General features: G+C 40.4%; 1 long non-coding RNA gene across 3 annotated transcripts; it reads left to right on the forward strand.

Annotated features, from left to right (window-relative positions):
* Window positions 1–100: 100 nt before the first annotated feature.
* Window positions 101–14,664, forward strand: LOC121033316 (uncharacterized). 3 transcript variants are annotated; one of them, XR_005791826.1, is made up of 5 exons: window positions 101–166; window positions 7,776–7,950; window positions 8,869–9,009; window positions 12,328–12,445; window positions 14,301–14,664. It is a non-coding gene; the product is annotated as an uncharacterized LOC121033316 (long non-coding RNA). The 3 variants fall into 3 exon arrangements; XR_005791825.1 differs by lacking the exon at window positions 101–166 and adding an exon at window positions 744–1,149; XR_005791827.1 differs by lacking the exons at window positions 101–166; window positions 14,301–14,664 and adding exons at window positions 744–1,149; window positions 12,547–12,938.
* Window positions 14,665–14,942: the final 278 nt, after the last annotated feature.

Genomic DNA, 14,942 nt, shown 5'->3' on the forward strand with positions numbered 1-14,942 from the left:
TTACCCCTCCCCCACCCGGCCCGGTCCCACCCACCCGCGCTCCCCTCCCCCTGCACACCTCCGGGGGGGCGCGAGGAGGACACAGGGGACCCCGGGAAACCCTGCCCTTCCCCACCCACTCCCCCACACCGCCGCCGCCTCGGGACGCCAAGGAAGGGGGCGAGAGGTGGGAATTTTCTCTCAAGTGGCTTGGGGACCTGGATCCTGGGTTGGAGAGGGGAAGCCGTTTCGAGATGGGGGGCGCTGGGAACTGTATGGAATAGGGTGGCCACGAGAGGAAGTTCTTTCCAATAAGGGCTTTGGGAAAGGGGGGGGGTGACAAATTGGTGGGGAAAGTAGTAATTTGGTGGGAAGGACTTTGGACTAGAGAATGCAGTGGAAACGCCCCCTAAAAAGTGATCGGTTTAAGGGGAAAAAAGAAATCCCACAACAGGGTTTTCCTTTGAGCTGACACTGGCTTCTCCCTCTGGCAATTTACCTGCTGAGAGCACAGGTCGGTTTAGGCACGCCTGTGAAAAAAATCTCAAAAGTAGGAGTTTTCTGCTCAGGCACGTGCAATTTTACAATTTTATATTCTTCTGGTCACTTTTTATAAAAAGTGGTGGTGTTTTATAAATGTGATGGAAAGGATTCATGACAGGGAAAACCAACGTGTAACAGGCTTACAAATGTGAGAAATCACTGGGAATAAACCCTTTACTACTGAATTAAACTGGATTTAGAATTTTTGGTGTCAGCTTACTTTAAATAGAAAGTTTGATTTTTTTGGAAATTTTAAATCAAAAGTTTTGGGACTCCAGTACTTGCTTCAACAATACAAATGCTATTCAGCTAATCTTTGTATCTTTAGAATAAGCACTCAGTAATTCTTAACTATTCCTGTTTAGTATTTTTACCAAGATTAATTTTTTTAAGATTAAGCCACCCCTCCAAAAAAAAGATTAAGCCCTCAAATTATGATTCGTTTCTCACTGTCATTTCAGTTGAAGGAAACTGAAGATGTATATGCAATGCCATGTATATAAGGTCTGGTACATTAAGGAGACCACCATGTCAGATTTCCAGGAGCCATTCTAAATGATCTCATTCAAATTGCCGTCCTTTATCATGGCAACAGTGACTTCAGTTACCACAGGGAAACACAACAAGGTGATAAATCTTATGGCATATCCACTAACCTGGAAAACAAGCCTTCTTACCACCCACCTAAAGCCTTTCTAGTCCTCAACTTTAAAACTCCAACTTTATCATGATTCATAAAGTAATATGTGCATGCTTCTTAACCCTTACCAGGAAACCTGTATGTACCAGGAATTGTCATAGAATCAAGAAGTCCAAAATGTGGGAAAAATTTGTAAGTCATCATTTCAGCCTCCAGCCTCCTATCTTCAGACAGAGCTATCCCTCAGTCACTCAAATACATAGAAATTTTGAAAGATCCCCACACATGTGTTTGGTTTCAGGAGTCCTGGTAGAATAGATATAGTTTTTGAAATGACATTCCCTGTTCTATGTTATTTGAAAACAGCAACCAAAAAAATCTTTCTAAAACCAGGTTGTATATATTTTGTGCTTCTGATGAAAAATACATAAATTCAGAGGAAAACAATAAGCAAATGTGAAATTTTCATCCCAACCGAGTTGGGATGGAGGAAATAATCTAAAAACAGTTATTAAAATTGAGACTTCCTCTTATAAAAATTTGACTTCTGATACTTTAAAATCCATGTACACACTATGAGTACAACCAGTAAAAAATCATATATGTATAAGGAAGAGAGGGGTGCCTGGGTGGCTCAGTCAGTTGAGCGTCCGGCTTTGGCTCAGGTCATGATCTCAGGGTTTGTGAGTTCGAGCCCCTCATCGGGCTCTGTGCTGACAGCTCAGAGCCTGGAGCCTGTTTCCGATTCTGTGTCTCCCTCTCTCTCTTGCTCCTTCCCCGCTTGTGCTGTGTCTCTGTCTTTCTCAAAAATAAACATTAAAAAAAATTTTTTTAAAGAAGGGAGCTGGCAGAGAAGACAGGAAAATAAAATGTTTGATTCATTGATATGGCTAGGACAGTGGGTGAATTTTTTCTTTATTTTTTGTTTGCATATATCATATACTTGGATACTAAATATAATAATACTTAAAGAAAAAAACCAAAAAACCTGAAAACGATAGTTGGTGTTTCACTGTTGATGCTTGGGTTGGACCCTGGGGAAATAAATCATGTAATTGAAGGGCTCCTTCTCTATAAGTGTTTTCCCAACCACCAGTCTAGAGGGATACTAGCCCTCTTTTGTGTTACTAGTCCTTATCTCTAACCCTGGCTAGTGCTTTATGGTTTGAGAATGACCTACTGAGGGGGAATTAAAAACCCCAAAATGTTTAGAAAAGAATTCACTGCTCTCAAAGACTAATCATTACATCAGCTCATTTTAAATATACAGTTGTCTGAATCATAAAAAAACTAAAAGTTCATTTGCAACCTTCCAGTTTTACATATTAACTACAAGGCCTAAGGAGTTAAATTGACCTCTGTGAGCCTCAGTTACATCATCTATAAAGAGAAAGACTACCTGTGCTGTACCCACTGGCAGAGTTGTTAGAAAAAACAATGTGTATTTAAAATAAGGATGGTTTGTTAACTGTTATGCAAAGTAAATTATTAATAATCCCACCCTGATACTAATTCTCAGGAATTTGTTAGGACATTGAGTCTTTAGGACTTAGAATTGATGACAAATATAAAAAACCTCCTAAGAGAAAGAGTTAAGGAATAATAGAATTTTGTTTACTAGAAGGGGCCTAAGATATAATCAAGTTCAAATTCCTCATGTTCTAGGTGAAGAAATTAAGACAAAGCCTGTAGGTCTTGTTCAAGGTCATGCAGCAAGTCGGTGGCAAAATTGTGGTTTATGGCTCATGCTGACTGCAGATGATTTTGTCACTTTTGGCAATTTGGGGGCGGGGGTGGTGGAGGGCGGTAGAGGGGGAAGCCTCAGTTAAAAAATGTGTATTGGGGCACCTGGGTGGCTCAGTTGGTTAAGCATCCAACTTCGTCTCAGGTCATGACCTCACCGGTTCGGGAGTTCGAGCCTCCTGTTGGGCTCTGTGCTGAAAGCTCAGAGCCTGGAGCCTGCTTTGGATTCTGTGTCTCCCTCTCTCTCTCTGCCCCTCCCCTACTTGTGCCCTGTCTCTCATTCTCTCTTTCAAAAATAAATAAACATTAAAAAAATTTTAAACAAACATTAAAGTATATATTAACATATGTATTAAATATAATGTATACATTATATATTAATATATATTAATATACAATATATGTATTAAATATAAAAGAACTCTATGGGCTCCTGGCTGGCTCAGTCGGTGGAGTATGTGACTCCTGATCTCAGGGTTGTAGGTTTAAGCCCCACGTTGGGAGTAGAGATTACTTAAAAATAAAATCTTAAAAAAAGTCAGATAATATTTTCAAGACCATATTAACAATCAAGACAATTGGGAAACTGAAAAAGTGGGAACAAGTTAAAGAATCACTGCTTTTATAACATTTACTTAAGCCAAATAATGACCACCACCAAAGTTCCCATCTCCCCATTCTGAGAAAAATCTTTCTTGTTTGTTTATTTCATATTTATGGATGCATCTTAAACAGGTAATACATTCTCATGCTATATTATTCTAAAGAAATCAAAAGGTACACCTGGAAAATATCCCTCTGCCCTCCCCTCCCCCCCCCCCCAGCTCTGTGGTTGGCTATGCTAACACAAGCAAATGCATACATATACATTGGATGCTTTGATAGGAATGCTCAATTTACATTTAAAAGATGCATCCAGTTAACCGAAGCCCAAGTGGTGCAACACCGTGATATCCCCGAGCTTTGAGAAAGTAGGCTTCAGTTTTTACTAATGCCTATTCCTGATTCTCAGAATAATCCAACTCTCTTCTTCAAGCCATCTTTAGAGTATTAAGTACTTTTAAGTAGAAGCACTTGAAGATCAAGGTGCTGACTGATCCCTAGTAGGTGAAATGATATCATTGATTCAAAAGAAAGAGACCCTGTCTAACTTTTGAGCACTCCTATTTTTGGCTTCTTGCTTAAATTGAACTTCAAGTCTTTCATAAAGCTGACCATTCTCTTTGGCCAATTTCATATCTAAAGAATCGTCAAACAAATTAACACTTGTTAATAAGGGGTTTTCAACTTACCTTGTGGCTGGATAGAAAGGATTTCCTTTTTCTGTCAAAAGAAAAAAAAATCTTATGTTTGGAATTTAAAAAGAATTTCTATAAAGACTTTCTGAAAAGATGGACTCACTGCAGATTTCAGGCCACTTGTTTTCTTTTATGATGCTCCTTTGCCTGAAAAATGCCATTTCTTATACAGAAAGATAAGGAAGGTTCGAAAAGAAGGGTCAATTCCATGAAGCCTAATGAGATCTGGGGCTTTTATCTTCAATTTGGGCCATTTTTCTGCAGGCCTTTTTTTAAAAAAACACTGATCCCTTTGAAGGACCCTAAGCATTGTTAGACTTTACTGGTCTTAAAGGTTGCTATCACAGGAAGCTGGGAAGAGCTAAATTATTTTTTTCTACCACATGGAGGCATTGAACAACCATGTGATTTTCAAAACTTACCAAGACTTGATAAGAGTCTAGTGCTTTCTCAGGCAAGGGCAAAAAGGTTTGTATGATGTTGACAAACAGATAGCGCTTAGTAGGAAAGCATTCTCTCAATTTATAATTTATAATCTCCTCTGTACAGCCTATTCTCTAAATAAACCAGCCTTCTTCAATCTCCTATACATTGATACCATAAGGACAGACTATATTGAAATATACTGGATTGCAATTCAACCAGTTTTGGTTCATTGATCTATGAAACCTTTTTTAAAACTTACCACTTTTTCATGGGGCACCTGGATGGTTCAGTCGGTTAAGCATCCAACTTCGGCTCAGGTCATGATCTCACAGTTCGTGGGTTTGAGTCCCACATCGGGCTCTGTGCTGACAGCTCAGAGCCTGGAGCCTGCTTTGGATTCTGTCTCCCTCTCTCTCTCTGCCCCTCCCCCACTCGCGCACGCGCGCACGCGTGCGCGCGCGCTCGCTCTCTCTCTCAAAAATAAATAACCATTAAAAACATTTTTTAACTTACCACTTTTTCAGTTTACTAAAATTTGGGAGGAATGAAATAGTCGGGAAAATTACTTTTATTTCATGCTGTTAATTATCTATTGAGAAACTTTTTAAACATCATTTCCCCCCCGCAGTTCCATGGTGTAGCCAAATCTATAGCCAAGGATCCAGTTTTGAATCCAAAACTTACCTCAATAATTGCAAAACCCCAGAAGCAAGAGGCAGCAAAGATACCAATCTTGACTTGCTAAGCCTACATGAAAAGTTCTGTCTTTGCAGAGGACAGTACTCATGTCTCAGCCACAAATCAATTAATCAACAAATATTTATTAATTGCCCCGTGTGTACTAAGCACAGTGCTGGGTGTCTTGGCAGATGTAAAGAAGTCTAAGAGGTACTCTCTGGCCTCCAGCAAGGGCCAGGGGAAAAGGGATTATAACTAAGCCTTGAAGGACAAGTAGGACTTGGGTGGATAAAGAGGCATTCACAGGGATGGAAATGACATTTAAAAAGTTAGAGAGAGGGGCCCCGGGTGGTTCAGTTGGTTAAGCCAGGTCAGACTTTGGCTCATGTCATGATCTTAGGGTTCGTGAGTCCCAGCCCTCCATGGATCCTCTGTCCCCTCTCTCTGCCCCTCCCCCCACTCTGTTGCACCCATGCTCTCTCTCTGTCTCAAAAATAAATAAACTTTAAAAAAATAATAAAAATAAAAAGAGAGAGAAAACACCAGACTCCAAATACTTTATTAAAATATAAATATATATATAAATCATAGAGTAGAAAATATTTTATTATTAAAAACTTATAAAATAATGAAACTGGACTTCATTCTTCAGAAATGTCACTGGCATGAAGGACAAAGAAAAACAAGATTCCAGATTAAAGGAGATTAAAGAAGCATGAGAGCTAAATGTAATATGTGATCCTGGACCAGATCCTGTACAGGATGGGGCAAAAAAATTTGTGAAAGACAGAATTGAATCCATTGAAAAAAATAGAGTATGGAATTTAGATAAAAGTGTTGTATCAACGTTAAATTTCCTGAAACTGATAATTATACTGAGGATATTTTTGTTTTTAGGAAACACACACTGGGACATTAAGGGGTAAAGAGGCATGATGTGTGTAAACTATTTAAATAACTCAGAAAAAAATTAACAATGTGTGTTGGGGTGGAGGTGGAGAGAGAGAGGGAGGGAGGGAACAGAACCAATGTGCCAAAATGTTACAAATTAGTGAATCTGGGTAAAGGGTGTATGGATGTTTTCTTTATTACTTGTATGATTTTCTTTAAATTTAGAGAAACAATAATGTGCTTCTGTCAGAGGGAATGAAATGGAGGGGGATGAAGAAATTACTAATGCATTTCATATCTGTATTGTTCTATTTCTTAAAATAAGTGTGCATTACTTTAGTACATTAAAAAAATTTTTTTTAACGTTTATTTATTTTTGAGACAGAGAGAGACAGAGCATGAACGGGGGAGGGGCAGAGAGAGAGGGAGACACAGATTCAGAAGCAGGCTCCAGGCTCTGAGCCATCAGCCCAGAGCCCGACGCGGGGCTGGAACTCACGGACCGTGAGATCGTGACCTGAGCTGAAGTCGGATGCTTAATCAACTGAGCCACCCAGGCGCCCCAAGTACATTTTAAATCTAACCACTAAATCTTTAAAAAAAATTTTTTTAATATTTATTTATTTTTGAGAGAAAGAGACAGAGTGTGAGCGGGAGAGGGGCAGAGAGAGAGAGGGAGACACAGAATCAGAAGCAGGCTCCAGGCTCTGAGCTGTCAGCACAGAGCCTGACACGGGGCTCGAACTCATGAACGGCGAACTCATGACCTGAGCTGAAGCTGGACGCTTAACTGACTGAGCCACCCAGGCACGCCTACCCACTAAATCTTTAAAAAAACACAAATATATGGGGAAGCAGAAAACCCCAAGAAGTGATTGGGGAGCCCACAAATAAGCTAGTTTGGTTGAAGGACTCAGAAAAGTTGATTGGATGACAGAAGAATGAAAAGTGGGTACCTTGACTTTGCAGAGGGGCTTCATGGGGAGCTTAGAAGCCTGGATTTCATTACAGGATAAAAAGGTACCAGGGAAAGACATTAGAGACATTTTAGCCTAAGGGGTATTTTAAGAAGATTAGTTTGGTAGAAAAGCCAGAAAGGAGAGAAAGGAGTCAGGGAAACCGGGAGGAAGCTATTGAAGAGTACAGGCGTAAGGAAGCAGCTCCAAATTCCTAATTCTCTGAGCTTACTTTAATTAATCACTGTTTAAAACTCTGTGAATATAAGTCCCGTGATAGCAGAAACTATGTCTGCTTAGAACTATGTAGTACAATGCTTAGCACTTAGTAGACACACAATAAAAAATTAACTGAGGTATGGAAAGAAAACCATCCTATTTTCCCTTTTCCCACCTCCTGTGATGTTCCATCATTCACATATGTATGATTACACTACCCAGCGGTCTATTGGGGCATGTGGAGTCTGTGTGGCTGTTCCCAGGGGAAGTGACCCGAGGGTGAGGCCTAAAGTGACTCCCAGGCCCCAAGGGTGGAAAGGAATACAGTGTTGACATCAGAGTTACAGAATTCCAAATTGGAAGAGCTCTGAGATCATGAGATGTGCCCTGTTCTATTGACAGATGCGGCAACTGAACACCAGAGATGCAAGATGAGTTTTTGGAAATCAGGCAATTAATTAGCAGCAGAACGAAGCCCTTTTCCTTGGAAGAATCCAAGTGGACTGTGGAAACTTCTAGAATCTACATGTCTACCCCTCAAACATGGAGCAACTGACAGAGGCCACAGAAGCCAGAGGTAACGCCTATGAAGGCAAGCATGCTCATGTTCTGTCTACACAGCACTGCTTTCTGTGGCTCTGGGCTGTGTCAGAATCTTTGATATCCATTCCACATTGTATATTAGACTGGACCCAGATTTACTACTCAAACACACACACACACACACACACACACACACACACACACACCCCTCTTGCTTCCTAAATTACTCACTGAATTGAAAGCAATCCTGAATCTTACAGTGCAATGGTGACAGATATTTGCCCAGTGTGATTGTAAGAATAGAAGTGGAGATTCCTATATCCCCTTCTTTATCCCTGACTTTACTCACCTTGAGAAGTCTTTTTAGATCTTGGTGAAGAGGAAAAACCGGAAAATGGTGGGGCATGACCACTTTGGCTTTGTGGCTGAGGTTACACCCATCAACACTGGGTTCCCACAGGTTGTCTCCCAACCTGGGCTGAAAGTTGGAGAACATCCTTGCCCCATTTTCCCACTGCTTCATTCTTCCCTACTTCCACCATGTAAGGCACGAGCATGGTTCAGGGCAGTTAAGAGATTGAACAGACCTGTTTCTATACCTGCACTGCCACTTAGTAGCATGACCTCTGGAAAGTTCCTCAATCTGCTGAACCTTTGTTGTTGCATATGTAAAACTGAAATAATAAAGCTCACTTCATAGGATCTTTTGAAGGTTAAGTGAGAAATGTCTGTAAAATGCTTAGTCCAGGTGCCTGGCATGGCCCAAGTGCCCAATAAATGGTAGCTATCATCAGTTGAATCTAATGTATTTTTCGAGGCTCAATTCAGCGACCGCAGACTTTCTTTGGCTGTTCCAGAGTTAATAAACTAGAAGAGAAAATAAATAAATAAACTAGAAGAGTAGATGCAGATAAACCTCAGTTATATACTATTTTGTATTGTTTTCTTTCAGTTAAGAAACCGTAAGCAAAGGGAGGGGAGGACCCTTGCCCTATTCCAGCTCCAGCCCAATGCCAAGCTCTTGGAGCTGAGTAACCACCTGTTGATTGATCGTTACCGTGGCAAGAGCCTCCGAAAGAGCATGAACAAACAAGTAAGTCAGAAAACATCTGGGTTTTGCCCAGAAATGTTCCTCTCTAAATGAGTGAGTCAGAATGGCCCAAGTATGTGACACTTTCACTTAAATTGTTTGGAAAACTGTCAGGTGAAGGGTCGTTTCAGAGGATTTGTGTCTATTACACGGAATTCCCTTTCTCTTTAGATGGATGGTTAGTCCAACCTCTTAAAAGTGTTAAATGAAGAGATCTAAAAGAAAACTGGCTGTGGACAGGTTGGGATTTCCTAAGAAGTTAAAAAAAATTTTTTTTCAACGTTTTTATTTATTTTTTGGGGACAGAGAGAGACAGAGCATGAATGGGGGAGGGGCAGAGAGAGAGGGAGACACAGAATCGGAAACAGGCTCCAGGCTCCGAGCCATCAGCCCAGAGCCTGACGCGGGGCTCGAACTCACGGTCCGTGAGATCGTGACCTGGTTGAAGTCGGACGCTTAACCGACTGCGCCACCCAGGCGCCCCCCCCAAAGAAGTTTAAAACAGGAAGAACCTCTCTGGGAAATCTGTCAATCACAGTGTGGGCAAGTGTGGAAAATGTTGGTGAAAATGTTTAGGCTCCTTAACATGATTATTTTCCCCTATAAGATTTGCACACTGGACTCCCAGAAGCAACAAAACTATCACAATCACTTCTTGTTTGAAAAAGTCATTTTCTGCAACATCGGCTCAGGTTTTTAGGTCCATTCTAGGGGCAAGATTTAGAACTGCACGATTTGAGGGGATATCTGTCCTTTTCTTAGAGATCTAAATTTTTATTATATTCAGGGATTGAGAGCCATAACTTGTCTATGAAAACAATTTTTTCATATAATTACATAAAGATTTATAGTCAGAAACCCTCGAATATTGCCACTTATGCACAGCTCTGGGTCACTCCTTGGCACCACTGTGTCCTTGAGCAATATAGGTGGGGAGATTAGGAGTTTTACATTCCAATATTTAGAGTTTATTCTGTTCCAGTTGTGTCTTAGCTTAAAATAAATCCTTGGGTTAGTGGGTTGGTCTAAGAGGTATATATTTAAGATGTTATTTTTGGAAACTGCTAGAGAATGAAATGAAAACTTGTGATATTCCTTTGAACTTGGTTTGAAAATAAAATACAGATTTTATGAACTTGGAGGTGAATACATTTACTCTCCTCAAACTGTCTCATTTGTAAATGAGTGACTTAGAAAGCCCAGAGCCCAGAATATGGAATTCCAATTCTATAGGTTTTTCTTAGCTCTGTCCCTGTGTATGGATTGATCTTTCCCCAAATCACCAACCATCCTCTTCTTAAAAAGAAAATCTGCATACAGCTCCAGTGTGTTTATATTATAAACACACTATTATTGAAGGCATCCCATTGTTTATTTGTTGCACATCTAAATGTTATATAGGGCCCAAACTAGATAATTCAGGTTTGGCCCTCTATAGGAATGGCCAGCAAGGATTTCCTTACGAGTGTAAGGTGTTTTTGTTTTGTTTTGTTTTGTTTTGTTTTTAATAGAGGATTTTTGGATGTTTCCTTATGAAACATACATGAAATTCCCAGTTGTGTAAGATGTGAAGGCAAAGCTGTGCCATATGTTACTGTCCCTGAGAGGACATTTGGATGTGGTACTGTACTGTCTCTGAAACAACTTTGATTGTTTGTTTGTTTGTTTGTTTGTTTAACTCCACCCCTGATGTGGGGCTTGAAGTCACCACCACAAACCAAGACTTACATGCTCTATCCACTGAGCCAGCCAGGCACTCCAGAACAACTTTAATACTTTAATACTTCTGCTTTTTTTTTTTTTTTTTTTACGTTTAGTTATTTATTTTGAGAAAGAGAGAGAGAGTGTGTGTGGGAGAGGGGCTGAGAAGAGGCAGAGAGACAGAGGGAGAGAATCCCAAGCAGACTCCATGCTGTCAGCATGGAACCCACCATGGGGCTGGAACCCACAAACCGTGAGATCATGACCTGAGCCCAAATCAAGAGGTGGAAGCTCAACTGACTGAGCCTCTCAGGCGCCCCTACAGCTTCTGCTTTCTAAAAAGTCTCCTTTTGTTTTATTTGTTTACTTTTTATTAGGAAAAATTTCAAACATTCACAAAAAGAGAAAGAATAGTGCAAAGATCCCCATATACCCACCATACCACTCACATTCAAGAATTGATAATATTTGTCATATTTACTTTATCTTTTTTTTTTTTTTTGCTATATCATTTACAATGACAGACAGCAAGACAATTTGCACCTAAATCCTTCAACATGCTTCTTCAAAAAATAACCATATACCACTATCACACCTGACAAAACTAGCAATAGTTCCCCGCTATTGTCTAAATATCCATACATATTCAATCCTCTAATTTCCTTTTAGGTTCAAATCAGTATTCTATTAAAGACCATTAAATTGCTTTTGTTTCTTCTGTCTCTTTTATTTATTTATTTTATTTTATTTTTATAGATTTCATTTCATTTTTTTAATGTTTATTTATTTTTGAGAAAGAGAGAGAAAACATGCAAGCAGGGGAGGGGCAGAGAAAGAGGAGGAGTACAGAGGATCTGAACCAGGCTCTGTGCTGAGAGCAGAGAGTCCCATGCGGGGCTCGAACTCATGGACCGCGAGATCATGACCCGAGCTGAAGTCAGAGGCTTAACTGACTGAGCCACCCAGGCACCCCTGTTTTGTCTCTTTTTAATTTAGAACAATCCCCCAACTGTTTCACCTCTTTTCCCTTTTTTTTCCTTGTGGCATTTTCATTGAGTCATTGAAAAGACATCCAGTTTGTATTGTAGAATGTTCCACATTATGCATTTGCTTGACTGTTTTTCTTCATAATACCATTTAATATAACCCCTCTACCCTTTCTATGCCTGGTAAATTTGAGGTGTCATAGAAAGGTGTGATTCATTCCAGTTAAACCTTTTTGGCAAGATAGTCAAGGAAGTCACAGGTGACACTGTACCTCCCGTTGCATCACATCAGGAGGCAGTGAACTCGTCCCTTAAAAGGAATCTCTTGAGAAGCAGAAACATGTACCATTTCACGTTTGTCTTAAAAAACACCACTGGACCAGAACTGTGAATGTCATTTACCCTCTCAGATCCTCAGTTCTCTTATGAGAGATAACACCAATACTGACTCTCTAACTTCACAGGGTTATGGTAAGGACCCCAGGAGAAAATAATGGTAACAGCACGAATAACTACCATTTATTGAGCAATCACTACGTCAAGCCCCATGCAAGAGTTTTCCATTTACTGTTCCGGTTAATCCTCATGCTAACCACAAGAGGTAGGCATTATTATTAGCATTTCTATTGTGCAGGTGAGGAGACTGAGCACAGAGAGTGAAGCGATTTGGCACAGGTCAAACCACTGTTACGAGGAGGAGGAGGGACGCAAGCTCCACCCCCCTGACCGCAGAGCCTGGGCAGGAAATCACCGTGAGTACTACACAGAAGTATCAACACAGAAATACCAGTCGTTGTGTCAGGAGCCTGAGAGGATGTTTTCTGGTTTTGTTTTTTTCTTTTTCTTTTTTCAGACTTTCACTGATGTTATTCTGTCACTTTCATATCCACGAAATGAATAGGCATTTACAGGGGAAGATGTACAATATGGATATAAAATAACAATCAGAATCATTTATTACTTACCTGCTCTGGTGGTACTGACAACAGAATAAAAGGAATCACATCAACAATAATAAAAAACTTTGCCTAGAGGGAAATAGACATATGAAGTAACACCATAAACAGATATTCTGTATTTTCTTTTTTACGATTCTACTCCTTTTGTCCCATTTTACTTGACATATGGCTCACTTCATAAGAACGTTTAAATATTGATTTCCGAATAGCTTCACTTACTTGGTCCTAAAACAATATTAACAGACCATGTAGCTTCCGGAAGGATCTGTTCTGCTGTTTCTGTAAAAAAAAAAAACAACAAAAAAAAAACCAAGAATAAAAAGAAAAAAAGGAAAAGAAAAGAAATGTTTTGGTTTTCTCAGCGTTTTTGAATCAAGAGAGTTAGTTGGTCCCAAATATACCCAAACATACCCAAACATAATGACCATATGATTTCTTTTTTAAAGGCTATGATTAAGGCTACCTTTAAGAGGCACGGCCATCAGTGAGACCTCTGAGTGAAACCTTTCAGATGAGCATCTGTCCTCTCCAAGGTGTGAAATCACATTTGGCAAACAGCCTTCTAACCCCCAGAATGCTCAACACGAGACCCATCATGTTTTATGTCTGCACACAATAAAGATAGCTGTGTAAACTGCGTGTACTCCTCAAAACATGTTTGCCACTCAAGTCACTAGGAGGTTTTTCCCCTGCCTTTCCATTCTGCTTCAAATATCAGATATAACAAAATGTTTTTTTTTTCAAGTTTATTTATTTTTAGTAATCTCTACACCCAACATGGGGCTCAAACCCACAACGCCGAGATCAAGAGTCACACACTCCTCTCTGACTGAGCCAGTCAGGCACCCCAGAGATACAAAATGTTTAATTTGGTAGCTGCGATAATTTTCACCCTGGAAATATTTATTATATTTACATAAAAGCCAGTAAGATCTTTGAAATAGATTTAAAAATATATACGTGAACCCAATGTGGGGGAGGGACACCAAAATTATAGCAAACAGTGGTAAGGTAACTATATCAAAAAATCAAAAAGGTATAATTGTCTTTTAACATACCTGGATGGTACTAAAAAGAAAAAGATGATTTCGGGGCGCCTCAGTCAGTTGAGCGTCCGACTTCGGCTCAGGTCATGACCTTGCGGTCTGTGAGTTCGAGCCCCGAGTCGGGCTTTGTGCTGACAGCTCAGAGCCTGGAGCCTGCTTCGAATTCTGTGTCTCCCTCTCTCTCTGCCCCTCCCCTACTCACGCTCTGTCTCTCTCTGTCTCAGAAATAAATAAATATTTTAAAAATTTTAAAAAGAAAAAGATGATCTTTCAAAAACCTCGCATAACCTATTTCCACTCCAAAGTTCCTAAAGATGATCTTTTGGTGGGGGGGGGGGGGGGTGTATGGATTGCTTACTATGTCTTAAGCGCTTTACTTGCATGATTCCATTTAATATCTGCAACAGCTCTTTAAGGTAGCTGCATTTATTATCACCTACTTACAGATGAGAAAATGTAGTCTTACAAAGAGGTAAGTAACTGTGAGCAGTTACACAGATGTTAGGTGGCCGAGCCAGAATTTAAACTCAGGACTGACTCCAGAGCCCAACCTCCCCAGCTATCCCTAGATGACAAGAAATAATGACTGCAATTTTCCTCAGCTGAATTTCAAGCCCTAAGAACGTGCAAACCCGAAACCGAGTAGAATGCTTTGCGCTGAACCTCGAACAATCCAACAAGAGAAACGGGATCGCAAAACGCAGCTTTCAAAGCGGGGACCCAGAGTCACGTGTCCTCACCAGCAGCAGCAGAAGATTCTCACCACTCCCCGGTGGGGGGAGGGTGGGGGGAAGGCTCTCCTCCCCACCCTCCTGAACAGCCTGTGGACATTCTTCTCAAAGACTCTCACGGCTGCTCTGGCATCCCTCCCCTTTCTGCCTCCCCTTCAAAGCTCTGGTGGTCAGTGCGTCTTCTTTCCCATCCTCTGGGGTTTCACCCAGCGGCCAATCAATAAATATTTGTCGAATGAATAAATGAATGAATGAGTGAATGAACAAACAGCTGTCAAACCAGTCACAGATGGAAAAGTACACAGAGGTGCATAAATAGTAAGCTGTTTGCCCAAAATAGCCTCAGCTTGACCAGAAGGTAAATCTCACCAAACTTCACCGTTCAGTTGGGGAACATTTATGTATTCCGTGTTAGATATATATTATTTACTTCCCATTTCGTACTTGGTTGCCTCACTATTAGTCAACACTTCACATTCTGTGGGATTGGGTCCAGTCACCTAATCTTTGATC

The sequence above is a fragment of the Herpailurus yagouaroundi genome, unplaced genomic scaffold (assembly GCF_014898765.1).
Source record: "Herpailurus yagouaroundi ecotype Mexico unplaced genomic scaffold, PumYag 159, whole genome shotgun sequence".
Taxonomy (NCBI): Eukaryota; Metazoa; Chordata; class Mammalia; order Carnivora; family Felidae; genus Herpailurus; species Herpailurus yagouaroundi.